This window comes from Martes martes (assembly GCF_963455335.1).
Source record: "Martes martes genome assembly, chromosome: 16".
Taxonomy (NCBI): Eukaryota; Metazoa; Chordata; class Mammalia; order Carnivora; family Mustelidae; genus Martes; species Martes martes.
The window spans coordinates 37614648-37627697 of NC_137904.1; positions in this window are offsets into that span (position 1 = coordinate 37614648).

Sequence of the window (13050 nt, forward strand, 5' to 3'; positions counted from 1 at the left end):
GAGCATATACTACTAATCCATTAATACTTTTTTCTACCGGTTGCTTTTAAAACCAAAGTTAATTTTTTGCAAGAACAATGAAGTTGATGAAACCCCAAAGCCAGATTGATCAGGCAAAAACAAAAGAGAGAAAAAGCACATGTTACCAATTATGGGAATAAAAGAAGTGACATTACTACAGATTTTACTGTTTAGTAGAAGGATAGTAATGGAATGTTGTGGATAACTTTAGGCTTAATAATATGGATACTGGCATATTGCAATATTTTTCCACTTCCCTGGATATGTGTATTCATGTGTGTATGTGTATCAAGTAAAGGAGACTTCTTAAGATTCCAAACAAGGGAGAGAGCCATATATTTGTGCATAAAAAGCCAAATAAAATGGAAAAAAGCCAGAGAAAATATTTGCAATATAATGGCAACCTGAGGATTATTAGTCCTAATACATAAATAGCTCCTGGAATCAATATAAAGAGATAAATATTCCTATTAGGAAAGAAAATTTTAAATATCAAAAAAAATGTGTATATATACAAATATATGTAACAATCAAACTCAATGTCAAATAAATATAAAGTATTAAGACATCAGATAGAATTTTCAGGTGCCACCTTCTAAATACTATTTTTAATGCCAATATCTAATACTAGAAAGGCTGTGGGTTAACATGCACAAACGCAGCACACATTGGTTTAGTAGGTCTAGAAGGGCTTTATGTATCTGATAACATGGGTCACAACTTAAAAAAGTATAGTCCTTTTTTAATGAAGAATTCCTTTTCTAACATTTATATAGAATATTGTTTATCAAACTATTAATTTCATGAAATAGTAGTCATCAAAATGAGTAATAATAAAGAATTAGTTACAGTGTACATGACCATACTAGGCAAAAGTTAGAAAAATGCTTTATAAGAACATGTAATTCAAAAAATCCCCAATTTATTATTTTTTAAAGATTTTCTTTATTTATTTGAGAGAGATCGAGAGAGAGCAAGCACACTAGCAGGGGGAGGGGCAAAGAGAGAGGGAGAAGCAGACTCCCAGCTGAGAAAGGAGCCCCACATGGGGTTCAATCCCAGGACCCTGGGATCATGACCTGAGCTGAAGGCAGATGCTTAACCATCTGTGTCACCCAGATGCCCTGTCCATTTCTATTATTAATTAAAAACCAAACTACAAAACAGCATATAGAGTCTAATCTCTGGTTTTTAAAACATTATTTGAAGACATTAGAAAAATGTAAAAGAATGCTTATTTTTAGCTAGTGTTTTGAGTGAGTTTTATGCAATTTTGTTGGGGTTTTTTTTATTATACAAATTTTTACAATAAACACACATTAATTAATGAACACTACAGAACCAATAAAAGCTATTTTCATAATAAAAATATTTGTTTAGCATTCTTGCCGGCTTCCCCTTTGTTTACTGGATTGATTATAGTAGATGGTGTGTCTTTAATTTAATGTAATAAAATGTACATGCCTTGGGGTTTTCATTTTATGATTTTCACCCATGGGGCCATTATTTCCTTGTTAAGTGTCTTTACTTAGAAAGAACAGTCAGCAAATATAGGGAGTAATGCCTTTCCTAAGTAAACAGAACAAGAGCACTGACTACAGCTACTGGGCCGGGAGGCTTATTTTGGGAATTCTGCTGGTAGGCTTCTAGGTTCCCATCCAAAGATACACTGCAACACTTTCATAGTTGGAATCCAAGTACTATGAATAATCATTCTATGTTTCCCCAAAGAAAACAACATAGTTTCTTCCCATTGTCAAGGTCTGTCTGGCAAAGGAAAGAAAAATTTTTAAAGAAAAATCCATGATTGTTGCATCTTACTGCTTGACTACCGGCTGTGCTGATGAGCGACTGTGCAGGACAGGCAGGCTAGAGGAACTCTCCCCACCTCAGTTTTCTCATACAAAAACATGTAAATGAAAACAACCACCACCACCACCAAAACACTGATTCTTAATTTGCATAATCTTGTGAAGATTAACATTAAAATGCTGAAAGCACCAGGCTTCCTATTATGTTTTATTATGGTGGGTCTTAAGATATCGCATCTTTCAGGGAGCCTGAATTTATGTAAAACTATGCATCCTTTCTAGAAATGACACAATAAACTCCAACGGTCCAGCTATGCGCTAAATGTGTGAGGCTGTTTTCCTCTGGTGCCCTACGGAGACAAGAGTCTCAATTTTAAAGCCATTTGTATAAGGTTTGTAAAATGAGACTGATTTTACTTTACAGTTCAATGTATCTCCTGAGACTCGATTAGCCATTACATTAGTTTAGATTAGACATTCCTAAATATGTTTGCTAGACAAATTTCAGAGTGGCCCAGAATGGCATTACCCCAGGCAAAAATCTTTGATTGGTATTTCCATTGCACTGATTTTCTCTTATTTAACTCAATAACTTTTTGTTTATATGGTGTTAGTTTTGTGATGGGAAATTAAATTTTGAAAATATGATGATGAACCTGTCAGGCAAGATAAATAAAAAAACATGCGTGTTTAATCCTGTTTGGTTCTCAATATCGGGATCCACTGAACACTTGGAGGAACAGACTGGCATAAAACTTCAACGAAACACATAGGAGCTCTTGCACATCTCATGCACTGGCCCGTCTGGGCTGAGTGATCGGCATCATATGCAGAAGGATAAAACCACTGGTAGACCACAGCCATGAAACACATTTCTCTCAGTGATGTTCATGAGTGTGAACTTGTTTGATATGGGCTTATTGAAATGCTCATGCCGCTCTGCTTGCAGTTAGAATGTGCCTCAAACTGACAGCCAACTAGCCCACGAAAACTTTATACAGAGAGTTGCACAGCAGGGCTCTCCCCTGGAATTGTGCTTATATGCTTATGGGTGCAGAGTAATGAAGGTAGACATCGGATCCAATCATTCTCTAAGGATCACTGTCATTCAGCACTCATCCATTGACAATAATTAGCATCTACGAAGTGCCAAACACTGGATAAGGCTTTCTTAGTGATGCAATATAAGGAATGATCTATCCTTCCAAAGTGACGACTGTGTCTTTGTTTACTTAAGTTTGTGCTAATGGCCCCAAAGGTTTTGTGAGATGGATTTTTGCCTACCCCCATCACAATTTTACCCATTTGGATGGGCAGAAAAGAAAGACAAGAAAGGCAATTTAAAAAAGAATATTAAGAAGCAATTTCCTATAATCCCTCCATTAACAGATATATAAAACATATTTTATAGATACATTAAATACACATATAATTAAGAACTTCATATATGTGTGTATGTATGTGTGTATGTATATATATACACACACACAGATACATAAAGTATAGGAAAACTTTACTAAAATGAATATTTAGAAAAAAATAAAAATATTGTATATAAAATATCCTAAATATTCATATTAGTAAACTTTTTTTGTACTTTCCACCAGCCAGTCAGGACTGAGCCTCTATATATATGAATAAAGAGGCCACGAGGAACCCTCTTCCTGATCTGGACTGTAGTTACTGCTGCTAAGGAATTCCTTCAAATTTCCGGTGCTCCCTCTGGTTTGAAGGACATCTGTTTGATTCAGACCTAGCGCACAAACCATAACACTGTGAGGTTTGCAGAATTGCCAAGATTATAAACAATCTGCTTCATGAATATGTGAACAAGGATATCTCTTTTTTTGAAAGAGAGGTGGCTCTTTGCTTTAGAGACATATGCCAGGTCATATGTTTAGTGATAGAAAGGACCAGAATGGCAAGCAGATTTCAAAAGACAAACACCCACCCTGTCATAGCTTATAAACCTAGACCTGTTTCATTTCATTTTCATTTTTCTTTTTTAAACTGCTCCCCCCTCCTTTTTCTCAAAATTTTTAGGGTAAAAACAGAAGAGTATTTTGTGGATTCAAATGCTAAAGAATGGCAGATAAGGAACACAAAGAAAGAACGAATAACTATCAGGGCCACCAGCTAACACCCATTCCACCTACAGGGGAATCTACCCGTTTCTTTTGTTTCCAAAGCACTGCATTCTGTTTGCAAGGCATCATATTGCAAAAGTGTCCCTAATTTTTAGTTTCCATCCTGCTTTTGATATAGGCAAAAGCAATTACCAAATCACATGGTTTTCTTTTTACAGTTCCTCACAATTTTAACAGCTAATATGAAATGCCAAAGCACCACTAATTGAAAATTGATTTTGGAATCAATTAAACAGCCAACTCAGTTAAGAAGAACACATGGAGAAGTTTCATCAACTGCCTCTGTCCCCTGTGGAAGTCTCCGTTAGACTCTTCTGGCTGGGACCTAAGTAGTAATTCTCAGTGGCCTTGCAATCCAAATAAGTCCAATTTGCAAATTTAGCTATTGATCCTGAAGAACAACTTTACTAGGGGGACTTTAATTCCCAGGGTACCACAAGAAAAAATTAACTATATTTTTGGAAGGATAAGGGAAGTTCAATTTATTATATTAGGGTCCAAGAAAAATACTTAAGGATGCCTTATCCTTTTCATTCCTAACCCTATGAATTTCATGATTCTCAAGTGTCAGACTGAATGTTTCACGTAACAGTCCTAAGGTATGGGCTTTATCATTCTAATTTAACAGATATCAAAAATGAGGGAAATAATGTGACTAGGGCTCAAATCAAGAAATCTTCATCTTCTGATATACCAGGCTGGGATCTCTAATGACAATACTTGCCGTTTGTTGAGAATATGGTTTCCATACTCTATACTAAGTGTTTTATGTGCATTATCTCATTTAATGCTCACATAAACTCTATAGTGTAGTTACAATTACTTTCCATTATTTTCTAGATGATAAACCTGAGGCCAAAAGAAGGAAATTAATATCCCCAAGGTCAGAGAGCTAGTGAAGGGTAGAGCAAGATCTTAACCATCCTTTGACTCTGTATCTTTCAATCTCATCCACTAGGCTGTGCTATTGCCACTATTTTATTGGTGCTTAAAAAGGGAGCTCATATAGATTGTTACTAATAACAATGGATGGGGCGCCTGGGTGGCTCAGTGGGTTAAGCCTCTGCCTTCTGCTCAGGTCATGATCTCAGAGTCCTGGAATCCAGCCTCGCTTCCCGCTCTCTGCTCAGCAGGGAGCCTGCTTCTCTCTCTCTCTCTCTCTCTCTGCCTGCCTCTCTGCCTGCTTGTGATCTCTCTCTGTGAAATAAATAAATAAAATCTTTAAAAAAAAAAAATAACAGAATGGGTATGTGGACACTGAAGAACAGTAAGGGAGGTAAAGTAGATGACAGTATGCGAGTACCACAATTCAGCCCTGAGAAAAGACACAGGAAAGTGCATCAAATTTCCCAGAGCACTGGAGTTCCTTTATCTGTTAGGAAAAAGGGATGTGCAATTGAAGGGGTTGGCCAGACAAGGTCCTGAGTTTTCCAATGAGTTCTGTTTTGCTTCTTCATGTTTACCTGGGGGATGTCGGAGACACAGAGGTCTGTGTATAGTAGAGAGGAGGTAGGGCAGACCTTGCTAACTTACATACTTCCAGAACAAAAAAAAAGAGATTTTCCCTTTTGGTCCAGCCTTGCTAAGTATATAAGTAACAAAATATAAGCAGAACTTTTTCTATAAAGACATTCTAGGTACTTATATTAGAAAGATGGAAGACACAATCCAGACAAACCAAATCTGCCCACCAAACCAGCCAGCCAGAGAGTTCAGATAGCCTTGTTTTAAAGGCAGGAAGCTGATGGATGCCAAGAGTAGTAGAGATGATCTGAAAACACTGAGTTAACTGATAATATATAGACAATCTGCTGTTATTTTCCAATATCCTTTAAAAACAGACCATTCCCCTTCCACCACTGGCTGCAGTAGTATCTGTCACAAAGCAGAAAAATCAAGCACAATTCCCCAAAAGCAGACATTTCTTCCAAAGCACAGCTGATGGTCCTTGATGAAATAAATTAAGTACTGAGGGAAAAGGTTTGGCTCTTTGTGGTTGGATATATAAGGAAATTGGGTGACAGCCTACAATTTTTGTCTGAGTACTAGCCTATCTGAAGAGAAAAGTCAATGGTAGCAGGTTTTTTACTTCATGCATTGACTACATGTAATTTTGTTAATGCCACCTTCTGAAAGACTTCATCCTCACACCACAACCCCAGCCAAGTTGGTCTGGCCCAGACGCACATGAACACAAAATTTGCACTGATCTATGATTCATTCTTGTCACAGCTCACTATTAATATTGAGCATTATCAAACACTATTAAATTATTCACTAGAAGAAGTGGCTACATGACACTGTCTCACCCTGTGTCATGGGTAGTTGAGTCAGATGAAGATCCTTTGCGTTTCTGGGCATTCTTTATTTTTCCAGGAGAACTCAAGTTGCCCTGTGAGCACAGAGAAAGCAACTTGAAATTCTGCTTAGATGCTGATATTTTAAAACTGATGAGAGACAGTGTAAAGAATATATTTTGGTACATCTTGGTTCAGAAAAGGGTTTGACCCTTGATCAAAGCCTTACGACACAACAGAAAACATAGTAAACTGGAGATACCAAAATAATAAAGTAAACCCTGACATCAAGGTACTATAAAATTAAAACCAGAGCAAATATTTATTAAGTGCTGAACATGCACCAAGCACACTGCCAATATTCTCCGGGCAGACACTTTATCTCTCCTATGTGAGCGGGACTCTGACAGGCCTCACTGTGCCACTAAGGAAACCGAGGCTCACAAAGGTGATGTTAAATCATACAAAATCACAGAGTAAGCAGCAGAGTCAAGATTGGATTCAGGTATTCCAGCTCAAGAGCTCACAATTTTAAACAATAAGCTTATTTGCATCTTTCTGAGGCGAGGATGCCATACCCCCAATTCAATTAAAGGATGCTTGAAAATCATCTGTAATCGAAGGGCTTTGCTGAAACAAAATCTGTGTTACAGAGACAAATGTTAGTGATGAATGATTATATCCTGGTCAGATTCCAAGGAGTTTCATTTATAAAGTGCTGAAGAGCTATGTTAGCATGCAGACTGCCCTCTGAGAGTGAGTAGAAGCCAATGTATTTTCAAACTCTTGAATGTCCCTCTCAGAGGCAAATTAAAGTCATGTGTATAGAGCAATGGACTCAGACATCTATTTACTAGGTATATAATGTGGGGAAAATTGCTTAAACTTTCTAAATCTATTTCCTCATCAGCACACATGTGCATGAACACACACACACACACACACACACACACACAGAGACACACAAATATCCTATTCCAATGTCAAATGGTGTTATGAGGGTGGCATAAATGTCTGCAAAAGGGAGCTCCGCTGCTGGGAATGGTAAAATAAGTAGTTTGTGCCTACCTGCACACTGAAAACGAAAAGAAAATTTGAATTTAAAAACTGTGCCCCTGGCGTCTGGGTGGCTCAGTCATCAAGCGTTTGCCTTTGGCTCAGGTCATGATCTCAGGGTCCTGGGACTGAGCCCCTCATTGGGTTCCGTGCTCAGCGGGGAGCCTGCTTCTCCCTTTCCCATTCCCTCTGCTTGTGTTCCTGCTTTCTTTCTGTCAAACAAATAAATAAAATCTTTTAAATAAATAAATAAATAAATAAAAATTGCTCAAAAGCATCAGAGTGGTAATAAGACAATGAGAAATGACTGAGCAAGATGCTAGAGACAAGGAAACCTAGAGAATAAAAGCTCACTATTTGGAGACTTTTCCTCTAAGGCATCTGGAAGAGGCAGCTACCCAGCTGAGAAGTTGAGTGGACTTTTGGACAGACCATGGGGCTATGAAGACGAGCTCAGACCCACTACCCTAGGACGTGGGGTTGAGGACCCAAAGGTTTACACACCAGGGTAAAGACACGTGGAAACTAGACTTGCCTTCACAGGAACTGAAGCCCATACCAGATACAGGAAATCAGGGTTTGCCAGCATACCAAAGGCAGGGGTTCTGACTGGAAGAGGACCCAGTGGAACATCTGGGGCACTGTAAACACCTGAAGTCTTGGCCTGACTGTGTCTCCAAGAGTTTTTGCCTTCATGACAACTTAATGGTCTGTACACTTAAGATTTGCATGATTTTCTCTACTGGTTTTATATTTCAATAAATGCATTTTTTGAAACACTTATTTTTAAGGAAAGAAAAACTTTACAATAGTCTCTGATGTGGGAGAAGTTTATTATCCTTTTCTATAGTATTTTCTTTTTTTTAATTTTTTTTTAAGATTTTATTTACTTATTTATGAAAGATAGAGAAAACAGGCAGGCAGAGTGGCAGCAGAGGCAGAGGGAGAAGCAGGCTCCCCGCCGAGCAAGGAGCCCGATGTGGGACTCGATCCCAGGACGCTGGGATCATGACCTGAGCTGAAGGTAGCCGCCTAACCAACTGAGCCACCCAGGTGTCCCTACAGTATTTTCAAGATTTGTCAGGAACATTGATACATATCTCTAATCTCTCTCTCAGTTTCTCTCTCTCTATATATATATGTATATGCAGTGCCAAACTTTTAGATAAAAACAAACCCAATAAATAAACTAAATAAGTAAATAATCAGAATATGTTCTGAAAAACCCAGGATTGTGTAATACTGGACTGAAGTTTCTGCTTCTTCCCAAGGTTTTCAGAATGTGAAGCCACAACATTCACTAATGGCAAAGTAGAAAGCAGAAAATTCATGTTGTATATACTGTTGCCAGGCAGGCGGGCAGGAAAGAAGGATAGAAGGACCTGAAAAACGGGTCCCTGGGGTGTTGGAACCATTCTATTTCCAGGAAGATGCACAGTCAGCCTGTATGCCCATTTCCCCAAAGACTCCTCAATGACCTATCTTTCCCCTGGAGCATCAGATCACCTGGACATACCCGACTGTTTAGAAATCTCACTGAGCACAACTCATTAATATAAAATCCTTTCGCCAAGGTTTCTGGAATACAATACCAGGAACTTATTATTTTTTTAAATGTTTATCTCTCTGATGCTTACTCACATACAGTAGAAACAGGAATGGTCTAATTTCCTAGAATTTAATGTGAGGTGGAATAGAAATGTCCAGTTATCTCTACCACCTACAAGAGCTAGAAGATAAGATTATCTTCTCTCGTTCCCAAGATCCCAAGATCCTGTCAATTTCCACTCAACGGAAATTGTTCATTTTTCAGTTCACAACTCCATGCTTTTAGAAGGTAGAATCATTAAATGCTTTGATCATGGTGTTTGGAAACCAGACAAAATTAAACCCAAGTATCAGCTCTGCCAGCTATTCTACTTTGAGACATCAGGAAATGTGCAAGAGAACCTCACTTTCCCAATCTGTTAAATACCAACAAACCAGGGTCAGTGTTAATGCACGCACAGCACACAGTGCAGGGCCTCAAACATAAGGAACCTCCACAAATACTATTCCCTTCTGCTTCTTTCTCATTGTACTTGTTTTTGCAAGACTGTGTTTGTCAGTGGCTGTGCTGCTCCATTCCAAAGCAACCACTTGATTTGGCCAATGCAGATTTTGAGCTACATTCAAACCATGCCTCTGGTTCATTTTGCATCCAAAAAAACACTTAATGTTTTGGCATCAAAGCTGGGTAGACTGTATGGTGACCAAGACAGCCTTGACATCTCTCTCAGTTTGACTGACTTCTTCCTGACTCTAAGCCCCTGACCTGCCTTTTCTTAGAGCGTTTACTTTACAAACCTGTGATTACAAATCCTTTCTCTGTCCCTTTTAAATATAAACACTGTTAGAAAGTTTCTTGCCCATTTTACAACCCAGGAATGTCTTTCCCAAGGACCTGGGAACCATTTCTTTGAAATGTAATCATCAAGGAATATAGTTCTCAGTTTCTATGGTGAGGTAGTGTAACTTGCTCTAAGCTGTCACCACCTCTGCTCATGAAGATAGGAGAAAAATGAGAAAATTGACTTTTCCTTTGGGTAAAGCCAATTAGCAAACACACACGGCCCACAGCCCCCTATGGAGTTAGGTATCCCTGGGTATTCAGACTTAGTTTGTCTCTCTCCCCTTCTACTGGCAATAGCTTTGGAATATAAAATCAAGTCCTGTCTCCTAATTTCGTATGGTATTTTTGTTTGTTTAACAATGGATACATAATTTTCTTGCACATTGATATTAGTCATGAATAAATATACCCCTATAATGATTTATTCATATCTGTATACCTGTAAATTTATCAGAGCTTCTTGAGCAAAAAGACTAGAAACATAATACTGAAGAAAGAGTACAAGGTATAAATCAATAAACATGTCACTGATTTAAGGTATCAGTGAGTTGATGAATGAATCAAGAAATATTTAATAAAGTCAAAGAATTCTGAAATAGTGTGACTCTTTCCTGTTGTCATAAATCAGTCTTTCTCTCTCAATCTCTCTCTCAACTTCCATTTCCTTTTCATGCACTTATTTCCAAAATCATAAGCAAAGAGTATTTTAAAATAAAGAAACATGTATAATACGCTCAGGAACAATTCAAGTGAAACGCATATTTTTAAATAGATATTAGTTACATACCACTTAATATGTGGCTCACTCAGTGCTCAGCAGAAGTATGAGGAAAGATTGGTAAGCAGGATCTGCTCTCTTGTTTTTGACAGTGATGTCAAGTTTCTTTCCCCTTTCTTTTACACATTTCCTATGGAAGAGCTGATCTTCATTCAAAAGAAGAGTTCAGTTTTGCTTACTAGGTATCATCAGCCACCTTTGATATGTCTGGTTGGCCAACTGCTTTCAGCTGTAATACTGTCATAAATACCTTCCAACATACTTTCCTCTCTAGGAAGTTGTGTATTAATAATTAGTGAGTTACACCTGTTCCATCTGTCACATCAGATTTGTTATTTTCCTAACAGGAATCTACCAACACACTGTGCAGGAATTACAGAGGTTTTTTTTTTTTCTTTTCCTTTTTTTTCTTTCTTTCTTGTTTTGTTTTCTACAACTCAGTGAAACCCTCCACTAAGCTGGCAAGGTTGTATCTAGTATCTGTGGGATGTTGTTGCTTTAAAAAAAAAAAAAGGAGATAGAAATCAATGCCTGTTTGTTCAATAACAGGGCAAAAGAGAAGAGAACACGTTTGCAAACAGCAGGTGAGGCTTTCAATTTGAAAAGCAATCAGAGTATCAGCTGTCTGGCTTCAAGGGCAGAGCTCATAGCTATATACCAACAGAGGGGAGGAGATCTGAAAGCAGCTCTTCTTAGTTTTGTGATTTACACATTTACAAAGTCATTCCTGACACTCTTACATTCTGATCCTGAAAGCTTATGCAATGAGGCTCACTTTTGATTGCTTAGACTTGTTGCTTGCTGCTTGATATACCTTATCAAATTTCAAATTTATTTAAAATATGGGCATATATGGTCCATCAAAAAAAAAAAAAAAAAGCCCCACTTAACCCTGAAATTCAACAAACATTTACAAAGTCCCTACTCTTTACCAAGGATTGTAGCGGGCACTGAGGATACAAAGATGTTTTGCTTGTGAGGAATGTCAATCGTGTATTTTTAGAAGTTAAACTTGAGTGTGGATTAAATCCAGGAAAATACAACGCTAGATAAAGTCAGGAATTCTAAATTTCCGCTGTATACGAAAACTGCAAGCTTATCTGTTGTTAAAAACAAAACAACAGGCCCAAAATGGAGCTGCTTTAGTTAAGTCCTACATTACCGAACCAAAACTTAATTACAGTTACGGCTCTCCAGAAATGAAAGCTTAAACCAGTCAATCAGAAGTTGCCTGATCAGCTTGATAACACCCCCTGCCAACCCCTAGAGGAAAGTAACCTTGAAATAACCAATACACTTTTTTCCCCTTCCTGTTCCCACTCCCCTCTGCCTTTCTTTGGTTTTGTACAGCTCCTCAAAGCTTTTCACTCTCTCCAAATTCAGCTAGATTGGATGCTGCCCAATTCAAATTGATTTTTTGCTCAAATAAACTATGGAAATGTCTAATATACCTCAGTTTATCTTTTAATAGTCTGGGTGTCCCAAGAAGAAACAAAAGGAGACCCTTTTGTCTGTCCGGACCCCCCTGGAGCAAGCAGCAACCAGGCTCACCTACCTGGTGCATCCCCTGAGCTTGCGGCTTTTCCGCTCCTTATGGAGGTTTAAGTCCCTCTTGGATCCTGGTTCTGCGGGTTTCCATGACTTGCTTTCAGACTTTGGGCATTTCCTTTTCTGGACAGGTCGTATTCAGAAACCAACTGGGTCTGGGGGTCAGACTGGGTACAACTCAGACACAGAGGGAGCCCGATATCAGACCTCCTGGGATTTAAAAACCGGAAGTCTTGGTCCGACTTAGAAACAGGACCGGGTCTGTGGTTGGACTGGGTCCCACTTAGAAACCGGACCGGATGCGAGGCGCTGGCGTGCGTCTGACGTAGAAACCGGATGGCGTGCGTTAGCCTGGGTTCTCTTAGAAACCAGGAAGCGTTCCGACGTCAGCCTGGGTCTGTGTAGAAACTGGGTTGGATCCTGGCTGGTTTGGGTCTGATTTAAGCTGGACTGGAGCCGGTGTGAGGCCTCAGGTGAATAAAATTTTATTTTAAGCCTGAACAAGCAGGCTGGCCTTACCAAAGATAATCTTGAATTACTGTGGCTGCGGAGGAGAACTTTTAACCTACATAAGCTTCTCCATTTATGAGATGCCCTAGAGTAAACGAGGTCTCAGCCGAGCACTCACCGTAAAGAATAAAGAAAAAATTCTTTTTTCCTCTTCTGTGGTTTCTGGTGGCCGGGATGAGACCCTCTGGGACACCCCACTCCAAAGCGTGCAGATCGGATCCTGAGAAAACTCGGAAACCAGCAAAGGGTGAGATATTATTTTTTTTAGCCATGTTATGTTAGTCACCATACAGCACATCATTAGTTTTTGATGTAGCGTTCCATGATTCATTGTTTGCATATAACACCCAGTGCTCCATGCGATATGTTTGCTCCTTAATACCCATCACTGGGCTCACCCGCACCCCCTCCCCCAAACTCTCAGTTTGTTTCTCGGAGTCCATAGTCTCTCATGGTTCATTCCCCCCTCTAATTTACCCCCCTTCATTTC